Below are 12,863 nucleotides of genomic sequence, written 5' to 3' on the forward strand. Positions count from 1 at the left end.
GAGAGGCTGAACAGGCTGGGGCTGTTTTCCCTGGAGCATCGGAGGCTGCGGGGTGACCTTATAGAGGTTTACAAAATTATGAGGTGCATGGGTAGGATAAATAGACAAAGTCTTTTCCCTGGGGTCAGTGAGTCCAGAACTAGAGCGCATAGATTTAGGCTGAGAGGGGAAAGATATAAAAGAGACCTACAGGGCAACGTTTTCACACAGACTGTGGTACGTGTATGGAATGAGCTGCCAGAAGAAGTGGTGGAGGCTGGTACAATTGCAACATTTAAGAGGCATTTGGATGGGTATATGAATAGGAAGGATTTGGAGGGATATGGGCCGGGTGCTGGCAGGTGGGCCGAGATTGGTTTGGGATATCTGGTCGGCATAGACGGTTTGGACCAAATGGTCTGTTTCCATGCTGTACATCTCTATATACCTCTTTCGTGTGAGGATACGTACTATGTCTATATTTTGAACAAGAAATGACACGTATCAAAAATAATTTGTTTCTGAGAGTGTTCTGCTCCTTTTTTTTCTTCATACCCATTTAAAGAATTACGAATCTGTATGTTGTAATTCCAATGTGAGTATCCTTTCTTTCATCTGGAAGGCAAATTAAGTTTCCATATGCACAATTCTTGAACACTCCAAAACCAACAAATAATTACAACTAAAACACATAACAGAGTACTTGATCTTTTGCTCTAATCTTTTTGTTTTATATTCAGATAATCATTGAATATACTGAGAAGACTTGCAATTGATTGGAGATGACATCCAAATTACTATTGTTCCTTTCCCCATATTGTTGTCACTTTATAAAATTATGCACAGAACTCAAATGATTTAATCTCCATATCTAGTATATAGTGTATTGCGCAGGTCAATCAAATTTCTGTCTCTGTGTCAATCCTTAACCTCACATAGAAAGAGCAAATTTGACAGAAAATATACAGATTACATCAAATTCAGAAAACAATTAACTACTGCCATTTTACTACCTCTGAAAACATAGAGTATATATTTCTTCATAACTCTGATGTAATTACTTGCACGTAGTGTAATGGTTTCAATCAGACTTTTTTAAGGCAAAGAAAGTGAAAACAAGATAGTCCATCTCCGGAAAAAAAGAATAAGAACTCCAGGCATAAACAGCCCCTGTCCTAAACTCTCCTCCACATCATCATTTCTCTGTCCAGTATTATAATGCACTCAGCATTTTATCTTTGATTTTCAGCATATTTTTTCTGAAATTTATTACCTCAGGGATATAATATTTGCACATATTAATATAATCACTGATACACGCAAGGTGCCATCTCAAATAACGGCTTCAAACTTGTTCGTCTATTTTGGAGATTAGGGCACGTTTTCGTCCTGTCACATAGCTAAAACTTACTTATTCCGGGTAATGAGAAATGGGAATTTTAGGCCACCATTGCAATTATTAGCATTGCCAGTAGAAATGATGCAGCAATGATGAATATCTCCAAAAAGCTTTTCTTATAAACAGATTTTGAAATGCTATTGTATGAATTGTCAAATTATAAATGATGTACACGTCAGCGTGTCACCAGAATCTGCAGGTTTTAAATATTCAGTTCATAAGCAGTCATTTAATATTGTAGAATGAGAGCCCCAATATAATTACTGTCAAATGCGAAAAGGTCTCCAAGTATAAAATGATGAAATGGCTCGCACTGAGACTGTGAAACATGAAGCCAGAACATAATACCTCACATAATTCTCTTTAAAAACTTTTAACTGATGGTTTCTTTTTAAATTCAGTTCTTCATAATGGGAAGTGATAAGTCAGAAAAAGAACATAGATTTATAGAAAGGTAACCAACTCTGTTCCAAATGGGTACATTCTTGTAGCCACAGAATCTTTCAAATCTCGGGTTGGATTTTACCATTTTTAGGTTCAATGTTATTTTCAGTAAGCTTCATGGTGGGTATACGACAGGAGAGGCAAGATTACTGCCAGTGCAGCAAAATTTTATCAGACAAGCCACTAGTGCCATTCTTGGTTATGATGCCAGAGTCATAATGTTACTGGACTACTAATTCAGAACCCTAGACACTATCTCTTCGGCATGGCTATGAACTCCATCGTGGTGGATGTTGAAATTTGAATTCAGCAATGATCATGAGGAATAAACTCACCTAACGGTGACTACATTACTGCTGTTGATTATTGTAAAGAAACTGTTTCACTGATGTCCCTTTTTGGAGGGAAATCTGCCAACCGGACCTGTATGCCCTAATGTTGACTCCAGATTAACAGCAATGTGTTTGACCCTAAACTGCCACTTGGGCAATTAGTGATGGGAACTAAATAAGAGCCTCGCCCGCAATGTCCACTTCGGACAAATGAGTTAGATTTTAAAATTAAGGCTAAGCTGCATGCTACTTCAGGTGCTGTAAGCTAGTCCACTGTCTTATTTGGAAACTGAAATGGAAGCTTTTTGAAGGGAGGCACCCAATCATTTCATGGTCCTGCTGATTGGAGTGGTTAAGAGGAGTGTCATCTTTTACTAAGTGAACACCAGAGAAGGCTAAGGCCAGCTTGGTCACAGCAGCTTGGGTTAGTGCTGTCTACAGGGCCAGAAGAAATGCAGTATTGGATAACCGTCAATGATCTACTGTGCTCTCAAAGATAAGTGTCACCATCATTCTCTGCTCCCTCATGCTCACTCTAAATGTTCCACTGCACACAAACCACACCAACCTTCACGGGCTACTGACTTCACTATTGCATGTGCCATCGTCAGTCAACAGCTCTCCCTCACCTCATCCTCTAAAACTATTAATGTTGTCTGCTCTCTGCCTAAAATGCTGAGCAATCCACCAAAGCTGATAGCCTCCAGGTAAGCAAAAAGTGAGTAAGTCCGAAGAAATGAAGCTAAGAGCTGTGAGATGCTTTGTGTGCAGGTGCACAAGACAGGTGTGTCACCCTGACAGGAGCATGCAAGTCAAAGGTGCCCCTGTGCTCTAAAGTGGAATCCCGAAGGGTTGAATTAGATTCTGAGTTGAACTTAGATCAGCCATAATAAAGCGGTGAGGTTGGTCAGTTGCCAATGCCATATTTAGTGGACAAAGAATGGATGAAGATGCAATCCGTAGAGTATCCATAGACATGCTGGTGAAGTGACATTAAAATGGAAATGCAGAGAAACAAGCTTTGAGCTCCATCCACCAGGTAACTACACTGACTTTCAAAACCACCAGGTAACTACACTGGCTTTCAAATGCTTCAGGTAACTACACTGACTTTCAAGACCAGAATTGTTGCCTCTGGGGAGAGGAAAGGAAAGTTTTAAGCTGCTTCGAAATGGGGTTAGGTTAGCTAATAATGAGATGGAAATGTAGAGAAATAAAGTAGTCACTACTTATGAGTGAGATTTGGAATTTGCCATTGAAACCTTCGGGGAAAGGCAGAACGTGTACTTTTACTAATGAAAAGATATTTTCAATCTTACCATTTTTTTTTAGATTAGATTACATTACGTTGTGGAAACAGGCCCTTCGGCCCAACAAGTCCACACCGACCCGCCGAAGCGAAACCCACCCATACCCCTACATTTACCCCTTACCTAACACTATGGGCAATTTAGCATGGCCAGTTCACCTGACCTGCACATCTTTGGACTGAGGGAGGAAACTGGAGCACCCGGAGGAAACCCACGCAGACACGGGTCCACACAGTCAGTCGCCTGAGGCAGGAATTGAACCTGGGTCTCTGGCGCTATGAGGCAACAGTGCTAACCACTGTGCCACCATGCCGCCCACAAGCCTACTGCACCTGGTATTCCCAGGCGGTCTCCCATCCAAGTACGAACCAGGCCTGAGTCTGCTTAACTTCCCAGATCAGACGAGATCGGGCGTTTTTTTTCAGACTAGTATGGCCGTACATTTCTAACATTTCATGTCATTGCCCACACCACTCAAGGGGTAGAAAAATTGTATCCAAGAAGTTTGATGTTTTCTACGTCAGATTTTAAGATGTTCCTTCCCACTCAGCCAAATTATTCTTTTTGCACCCGTGGCAAGTCAGATTGGGGTTCTGTTGTTCAAATGTCATATTCTAGTTCATCATTCAAGGATCACACCGTTGGTGCCTTTGTTGGGGTTAAATTTTAATAAAGGGTGTCAAAAGGGTGCTATTTAAAGATTATATTGCAGCTTTGAATGCTCCACCAGATTACTATTGTATAACCTTAAAGAGCATTTTGTGTCATTTCAACAACATTAGTTGATCCAATTGTTGTCTGACAATTAGTATAAGATCATGTAGTGATATAACAGTGGAAAAAATCTGATTTTAGTCCCATTGAACTTTTGTCTTCTCCATTCATGGAATAAGAACATTCTCGACAGGTCCATCCCTAATTACTCAGAGGGCAGTTCAGAGTCAATCACATTGAATCTTGAATTAATTACCTCTTGGATTAGCTTTATTGCTCAGTGCAGTCAAACGACTGCAGTGAAAAGTTTGCAATGCCACCACTTATGCATTTACACTTCCCCAAAGGATCCTTCCACATCCGACAGAAATTTATCTGTACCTCCACCAATATTATCTACTGTATCCTTTGCATCCAATGTGGTCTCTTCCATATCAGGCAGACAGGATGCCTCCTTGTGGATCATTTCAGAGAACATCTCTGCAACACATGCACCCACCAACCCCACCGCCCCGTGGCTGAACACTTCAACTACCCCTCCCACCCTGTCAAGGACATGCAGATCCCAGGCCTCCTCCATCGCCAAACCCTTACCATCCAATGCCTGGAGGAAGAATGCCTCATATTCCTCCTTGGGACCCTGAAAACAAATGGGATCAACGTGGATTTCAACAGTTTCCTCATTTTCCCTCCCCCCAACATTATCTCAGTCCCAAGCCTCCAACTCGGCACCACCCTCCTGACCTGTCCATCACCTTTCCCATCTATCCGCTCCACCCTCCTCTCCAACCTGTCACTTTCTCGCTCACCTTCATCTATTGATTACATTCTCAGCTACTTCCCCCCTAACCCCACCTCTGTCCCATTTATCTCTCAGTCCCTGCGGCCCACAAGCTTTATTCCTGCTGAAGGGCTTCTGCTCCTCGGATGCTGTCTGACCTGCTGTGCTTTTCCAGCACCCCACTCTTGACATGTAACACATTTATCTCAGATACAAGATATCTAGGTACAGATACTTAAGTATTTAGAACAAAATTGAAAAAAATAATAGAAAGAAGTCCAGCATAAGAATAAAAATGAGACAAAGTACTTAATTTGCAGTCCTTTCACCGTGGGTCTTGAGACATGTGTAGGCGAGACCAGGTAAGGATAGCAGTATCCCTTCCTAAAGGAAATTGGTGAACCAGTTTTCCCCCAACAGTTAACAATGGACTTGTCATCATCATTAAACTCTTAACTCCAGATTTCCAATGAATTGAATTCAACTGAACCTGGCTTCCCAGAACCAGATAAACAATCCAGAGACAATGCCAGTGGACCATTGTCTCCCCTTGTGAGTTCTTATATCTGATTTCAATACCTGTGTTCATTTATGGATTAAAATGATTTTGATAAAAAATACTGACTTGAGATGGAATGAGTCATCATCTGACTTGGTTAAGCCAAGGTTATGAAGCAAAAGTAAATCAGACCCATTCTGAACTGAAACTAAAATTGACTGAAATGAGTCATTCAGGTCTAGGTCTCTTGTTTGATTTATACTTTTCTACAAGTTACACCAATAGGATGAAAGTCACCAGTACATTATCCAGTTTTGGAGAAACAATTATGGGAATAACACATGGGAATAAACAAAAGATCTATATTAATGTCAACAGCTTCTGTGACAGAGCAAAGAGAAACATGATGGATTTGGAAGATTAGAACTGAAAGGCTTGTTTTCCCTCTTCCTGTTTCTTCTAGCCTCTTGAACAGTGCCCAGCAGAAAAGCAGATTGCAGAACCATCCATTCATCAAAAACTCAATGATGCCTACAAATTTTGAGACTATCAAAAATACATGACACCAAATAAATAACCGTGATCTCAGGTCAAAAGCCAACAAGGACTCAATTTATAAAATTGCCTATTCTTGACTATCACTCTTGTCGAATTCACTCTCCCCTTTTGAGCTTGACGTGTGTGTGTGTGTTGATGTTTATTGTTTTTCTCTAAGTTATGAAATTCCTCTTCTTTTCATTTAAGAATACCACACAATTGGATTCTAAACTTTGACTCATTTAAGTTTGATATAGCTTTGTGCTAAAAAGAAATACAAATTATGTGTTCTGAAGGGTCACTGGATTTGAAATATTATCTCTGATTTCTCTTCACAGATGCCCAAACATACCAACACTCTGCACAGCTTTATCAGCTTGCACGACTGCTTCAGGTGAAATGTACATTCGTATTCCAAGATCTCTTCACCCCTCTACCTCATTTAGCTTCATACCTTTAAAGCATTAAGTGCCTGCCTTATTCCTCCTACTTTAATGAACCTTGCACTTCACTGTACTTAATTTGTCACAAGTCCGCCCATTTAAAAATCCTTTTAGACATTCAAGAATTAAAAAAAAAACAAAAGAACTGATTTGGTTAGAAATTAAACAAACTCTAAAAATACTGGAGACATTCATTAGGTAATCAACTTGAAATGGTGATTGTTCTAATCTCCAAACGTATTTCTTGTTTTGTTGAGTATTTTCAGCATTTCTTGTCTCTATTTAGAACATAAAATTGTGAGCCAATTGCACGTAGGAACATGTATAAAAGTTAGGTCAACACTCAGATAAAAGTTTTATAAAACAGAAACATATACAACAGATGCTAAGAGAGGGCATATTCTGGAACCTGACAGATTCAGATACCAATTCCATATGATCAAAAGTTACAAATTAAAGGCTCCTTACACACATGCTCAGTAGCATAGCAAACCATGTTTATAATCTGGAATTTCAAATGACTCAGATTTTTTAAATGGATTCTGGGTGTTGTTTTGAGTTCTCGAGAGTTCTGTGTTTCTGTTGATGAAGTTTTTATTTGCTTCAGTAATAATTACAATTTAATATTTCCCCTTACATCTTTTCCCAACTGAAACCAAAATACACATCACTTAAAACGTTTTAAAGAAATATTTATTAAAATCAAGACTATCCAGAGAGCACATGTTTATTGAGCCTTCCGTTCTTAATTATCTCTTTCAGTAAAGGAAAATAAGTGCTAAGTAATGGTGCTGATCCGTTTTATAAACATTGTAAGACAATTGTTTTCTTTAGAGCAGAGAAGACTGAGGAGGGGTTATGATTGAGGTGTGTAAGATTACGAGGGATATGGACAGGGTGAATAGAGAGCAGCTGTTCCTGTTGGTTGAGGGGTCAATCATGAGAGGGTATAGTTTTATGGTAAGGGATGGTGGGTATCTAGAATGCACTGCCTGGGAAGGTAGTGGAGGCTGGAAACCGACCAAACTTTAAAAAATATTGGGATGAATACTTCAAATATCACAACATTCAAGGATATGGGACAAGTACAGGAATTTGGGGTTGGCACACTTTTAGTAGTCATTATGTTGGTGCAGACTCGATGGGCCGATGCATTGTTTAATCTATGAATCGTTCTTCCCTTTGACACCTATGCATACAGTAAAACAATGAATGCAGAAATAAAAGTTTGGTCAATGAATTAATGCCTTAATCCTTGAACAAAAATGCTTGAATTGATAAATATGTTATGTTGCAATTCGAGTCTATCCACCTAGTCTGAATAGTTTACACTTTAATTAATGACATTTTCTGTTTCCAATACATTGCCACATCATTCCATCAAACTTGTCAATGCATTAACAATGTAATATTTACAGCTGGAAATTAGTAAATTCTCAAATTCACAAGTGAATTGTTCAGGAAATAATGAGGCCAATCCAAGTAAAAAAACAAGCGTTCACTGGCATATCCCAACAAACCCTGCATACTGTTTTAACAAACAAATTCTTTAAGTGCTGTACGACTGCATTTAAGTATAGTTTCAGGGCATAAAGGCACTGACAAAGACCAAGACACAAAGTGTTATGAGCCAAGGACTCGTGAAGTTCAAGCTCAAGTCTTGAATCTCTGGTGTTTTGCATAGCACAGCATAAGATGAGCTGGAATTGAAAAGATCAGAAAGTGTTGGTTTTGACTAATGCAAAATTCACAAATGACTGGCCACCTCGAGGCACAACCCAGGAGTCATATTTGAGAGGAAATACATTTACATCTCACCTAATTTCATCCTAAATGTGTGTTGATCATCATCCTCATCCTAAATAATTACTAATATTTGTTTCCTTCACATCTGCCATGGAAGAAAAGTGTGTGCTCTTGCCCTGTCTGTCAAAGAATTTTTTTTTGTGAGTTGGACAATTCAAATAGCCTCCACCTATCAAGACAGTTTATTGTTACTAGACAGATTGGAACAGCTTTGCAAAACAATCATAATGGAAGCATCTCAGGATCATTTCTTGCTGCAATCTTTGAAGGTAGCCATTCATACAAGTTAAGACTAGTGTATCTTACATTTACTCTCCAAGAAGATGGAAGATGGATGATTCACCAAAACTTTTAACTAAAATTGGCTGAGACTCAGTTTCAGTGAATCTCATAGAGGTTTCTCTCCATGAGCTCTAGTGTGTGATCTTATGCAATTTTCCACTTCTCACCTCATTATGACTCTATAGTAACACACTATCTTGCATACACCAGTAGCGGAAGTACTCAGCAAAGTCCAGGCTTTGAGGGATTTCTGCTGCCAAGACAATTTTGAAAGCACAGCAGTGCACCAGATCAATTGCTGCCAACCAGAAAAAGCTGTTCATTGTATACACAGTGGGAGGGAAATGAAAAAGATCAACCGAGGGCAAAGGGTTAAATAGGTGACAGATCATTGGAAATAGAAGCTCACATTCTCAAATATGTTGTTACTTTCATCATCAGCATCTGGAAAGACGATTGTAACTGCAGCTACAATAATGAAACTACACAAACAATCTGTAGCACCATACGGGTAGTTCTTGTGTAAAGCATGTTTTGGCAGCGCAATTTAGCTGTAGCATTGCTGAAGAATTAGGGAATTGTACTTTTGAGAACGCTTACCTCTGTTGGCAATAGCACGCTTCCAGCAGCGATCGTTTTACACGCCTCATTCTGCGCATGCACCAATGTCAGCTGCCGTCAGAGCATGTTGGAGGTACAGTACCAAACATTGAGCAGCTTCATCTCATAAAATAAACCAATGAATGTTCATTGCTCTCCCTCTGAGCCAAGAATGCATTTGGTATAATTCCTGTATAAGCCCTGTATAATTCCTGTAGGACTGCATTACTCTTACACATACCATCTGCCTTTCTAATTTGTCCTTGTACCTGCATATCAACAATCGAAATCAACCCTCAAGAAACAGTCAGAAGACAATCAACCACAGCCATACACTTCTGCAACCACAACTGCACCTGAAGGTGGTGATGATGATGACCCTCTGTCCCTATATTAATAATACTTTTTCAATGTAATGTGTTAAATGTGCTTTTGTTTCATTACTAAATATGTTTTAAATCTTCATTTAGGCTGTGCTATACTTTGTGTTAGGCTTTTGTATCTTGATGGAATGGAATTCTTTTCTCCAAATGAATCCAGCAACATTGTAACATGTCACTCTCCACAGAATGTGCTTCCAGTTTATCATACCCTACACCTGGAGTAAGCCTGTGATGTTTGCGTAGCCAGCCACCCATTTACGGACCTCGACAGGGGAAAATTAGATGAAATGGTGCTTTTCAAAAAATTTAACATAGAGCATAGAACATTACAGCGCAGCCCAGGCACTTCAGCCCTCGATGTTGCGCCGACGTGAGAAATTAAGCTGAGGTCCTCTAACCGACAACCTTCCATTATTATCCATATGTATGTCCAATGCCCATTTAAATGCCCTTAACATGGGCGAGTCTACTACTGTTGCAAGCAGGCTGTTCCATGCCCCTACTACTCTCTGAGTAAAGAAACTACCCCTAATATCTGTCCTAAATATTTCACCCCTCAATTTAAAGCTATGTCCCATCGTGTTAGCCTTCACCATTGAAGCAAAAGTGTCCTACTGTCCACCTTATCTAACCTCTGATTATCTTAAATGTCTCGATTAAGTCACCTCTCAATCTTCTTCTCTCCAATGAAAACAGCCTCAGTTCCCTCAGCCTTTCCTCATAAGACCTTCCTTCCATACCAGGAAACATCTTAGTAAGTGTCATCTGACCCCTTTCCAAAGCTTCCACATCCTTCCTATAATGCGGTGACCAGAACTGCACGCAATACTCCAGGTGCAGCCTTACCTGTGTCTTGTACAGCTGAAGCATGACCTCGTGGCTCCAAAACTCAATCCCCCTACCAATAAAAACCAACACACCATATGCCTTCTTAACAACCCTATCAATCTAGGTGGCAACTTTCAGGGATTTACACACCTGGATACCGAGATTGGGTGGCACTGTGGCTCAGTGGTCAGTACTGCTGCCTCACAGTGCCCTGAACTCAGGTTCAATTCCTGCCTCACGTGACTGTCTGTGTGGAGTTTGCACATTCTCCCCGTGTCTGTGTGAGTTTCCTTCGGATGCTCTGGTTTCCTCCCACAGTCCAAAGATGTGCAGGTCAGGTGAAATTGGCCATGCTAAATTGCCCGTAGTGTTAGGTGCATTAGTCAGGGTAAATGTAGGGAAATGAGTTTGGGAGGGTACTCTTTGGAGGGTCAGTGTGGATTTGTTGGGCCCAAAGGGCCTGTTTCCACACTGTAGGGAATATAACTCTCTGATTATCTCCACTGCCAAGAATCATTGGCCCAGTATCTGCATTCCTGTTACTTCTTCTGAAGTGAACTACCTCACAATTTTCTACATTAAACTCCATTTGCCACTTCTCAGCTCGGCTCTGCATCTTATCTATATCCCTCTATTATCTATGTTTACTCATGGGACATGGGCGTCACTGGCTGTCCAGGATTTATTGCAATTCTCTAGTTGCCCTTGAGAATGTGGTTGCGAGCTGCCTTCTTGAACCATTGTCATCCACGTACTGTAGTTAAACCACAATGCAGGAGGGATTTTGGCCCAGTGGCAGTGAAGAAGTGGTGATATATTTCCATGTCAAGCTAAACCATGGAATAACTGCACCTGACCTCGGAATTTACTGTGTCCCACTCACCAGACTGCAACGATATGGAACACCTGACACTAACCACTCTGAACAGCTGACTTACCATGTCCTAGTCCTTGGACTGAGATTGAATGCTCCCCATGGGACTCATGACTGACAATGGTCTCCCTTGATTTGACTGAGGACAATTCCCTTTATGCCTCTGAGGCATGGCCACTTGACTGAAGCGCATTCAATGTGCTTGTCAAGTAATCTGATGGCACATGCTTTGATGTGACATTGATGCACCACTATGCACAACAGCAAGATGTCTCCCTCCTTGATTGATCATTGCTGGCAAACACAACATTCTGCCTGGCTTTGTGCCTCAACTGTAAGGAAAGGCAAAAGAGAAGTGAGCCTCTAAGGTCTGAGTGAGATAGCAAAGCATAAAAGGCAAACATACTGTGAGCATCTAAGGAGGCACAAAGTGAGTTGAGTGGTGAGAAAGCAACTGAAGAGCTTGAGGTGCACCATGTTCAGCTGCATAAAATGGGTGTCCTGTGTACAAAGCAGCTTGGAAAGAATAGAGTCATCAAAGGTGTCAGTATGCTCCAAAGTGTCACATTGATGTCAATAACTGCATTCTGAATGAGTCAAACATGTGCCATGATGATGTGGTTTGGCTGATGCACATCTGATGCCAATCTCCATGGACAGAGAGGGGAGAGCACCCTGAAGTCCTGGGGACATTCGGCTGAACCGAATGCCCAGAGGCGGAAACAGCAAACTGTCTGCTCTAACTTTCATTTCATGAATTGTCGCCACTTTATCCCCACCACAGCAAACTGCATCTGCATGAAGCAAGAATACATAATAATGAGATGTTAATGCATGCAAATCAACCTCCCACTGCTCAACGAGCCTCTTGCACCTCGGCAGCAAGATTTTCATCTCTTTGCTCACGAGCCATAATTGTATGTTGCTGTTCACATCCTGGGTGCAAAATCAGGTTTTTGTTTCTGAATGTCAAGAAACTCATTCTTCTGTTCTCGTCATATTTCCCCAAAAGACTTGCCCTTGCCTCTGTTGTTCAGAATCTGGTAAATCTCCAAAAATATTCTGCATGCTATCCAAAGACCAGAGTGTCAAAGATCTGTTACTAAATTTCGTCAATGCCTTTATGACTTTGTTTAAGCCACATCAATAGGAAATGGTATTTTTGTTTCTGACAATCCAGGTAGCTGGCAAGAGTTAACATGCATTTTGAGTTAAATACTAATCATTCTCACTCCATTTTATTATCAGCTTCAGAAGTTGTTCAAGTTCGTTGAAATCATATTTCTATGACAGACAAAATAAATTGCTGGAGTTATTGTATTATGAGTCCAACAGCAAGGTATTGAATAACGTGCCAACTTAGAAAATGGAGCATCTGCATTTTGTATAAACTTTATTGATGACTTATGTTTGGAGTTCCATTATGCCACATGGGTACAATCAAATGTTCCCACAACTGTGGTTAATCTGGTCATTCTGAAAGATTGCATGTCCTTCTCATTCACCTGTTTGGAGCAAGTGTTAAATTTTGTAAAGAGGGTACAAGAGTGACTTTGTTCATGGAAGAGTCCTTATTGCAAATAAAATTGTACAGCCTTTGTTTACTTCTAACTTCCTGGGTATGTCCCAGTAATCAGCACCTTCTCTTCCTC

At 40.5% G+C, this 12,863-nt stretch overlaps 1 protein-coding gene and 1 pseudogene across 2 annotated transcripts in view; both read right to left on the reverse strand.

The window, feature by feature from the left end:
• LOC122559093 (contactin-4-like) overlaps positions 1 to 12,863 on the reverse strand; it is a 2,522,648-nt gene that overhangs the window by 2,465,399 nt on the left and 44,386 nt on the right. The gene's annotated exons all lie outside the window — the stretch shown is intronic.
• Positions 3,785 to 3,907, reverse strand: LOC122559283 (annotated as a pseudogene).

This window comes from Chiloscyllium plagiosum, chromosome 18, assembly GCF_004010195.1.
Source record: "Chiloscyllium plagiosum isolate BGI_BamShark_2017 chromosome 18, ASM401019v2, whole genome shotgun sequence".
NCBI classification, from domain to species: Eukaryota; Metazoa; Chordata; class Chondrichthyes; order Orectolobiformes; family Hemiscylliidae; genus Chiloscyllium; species Chiloscyllium plagiosum.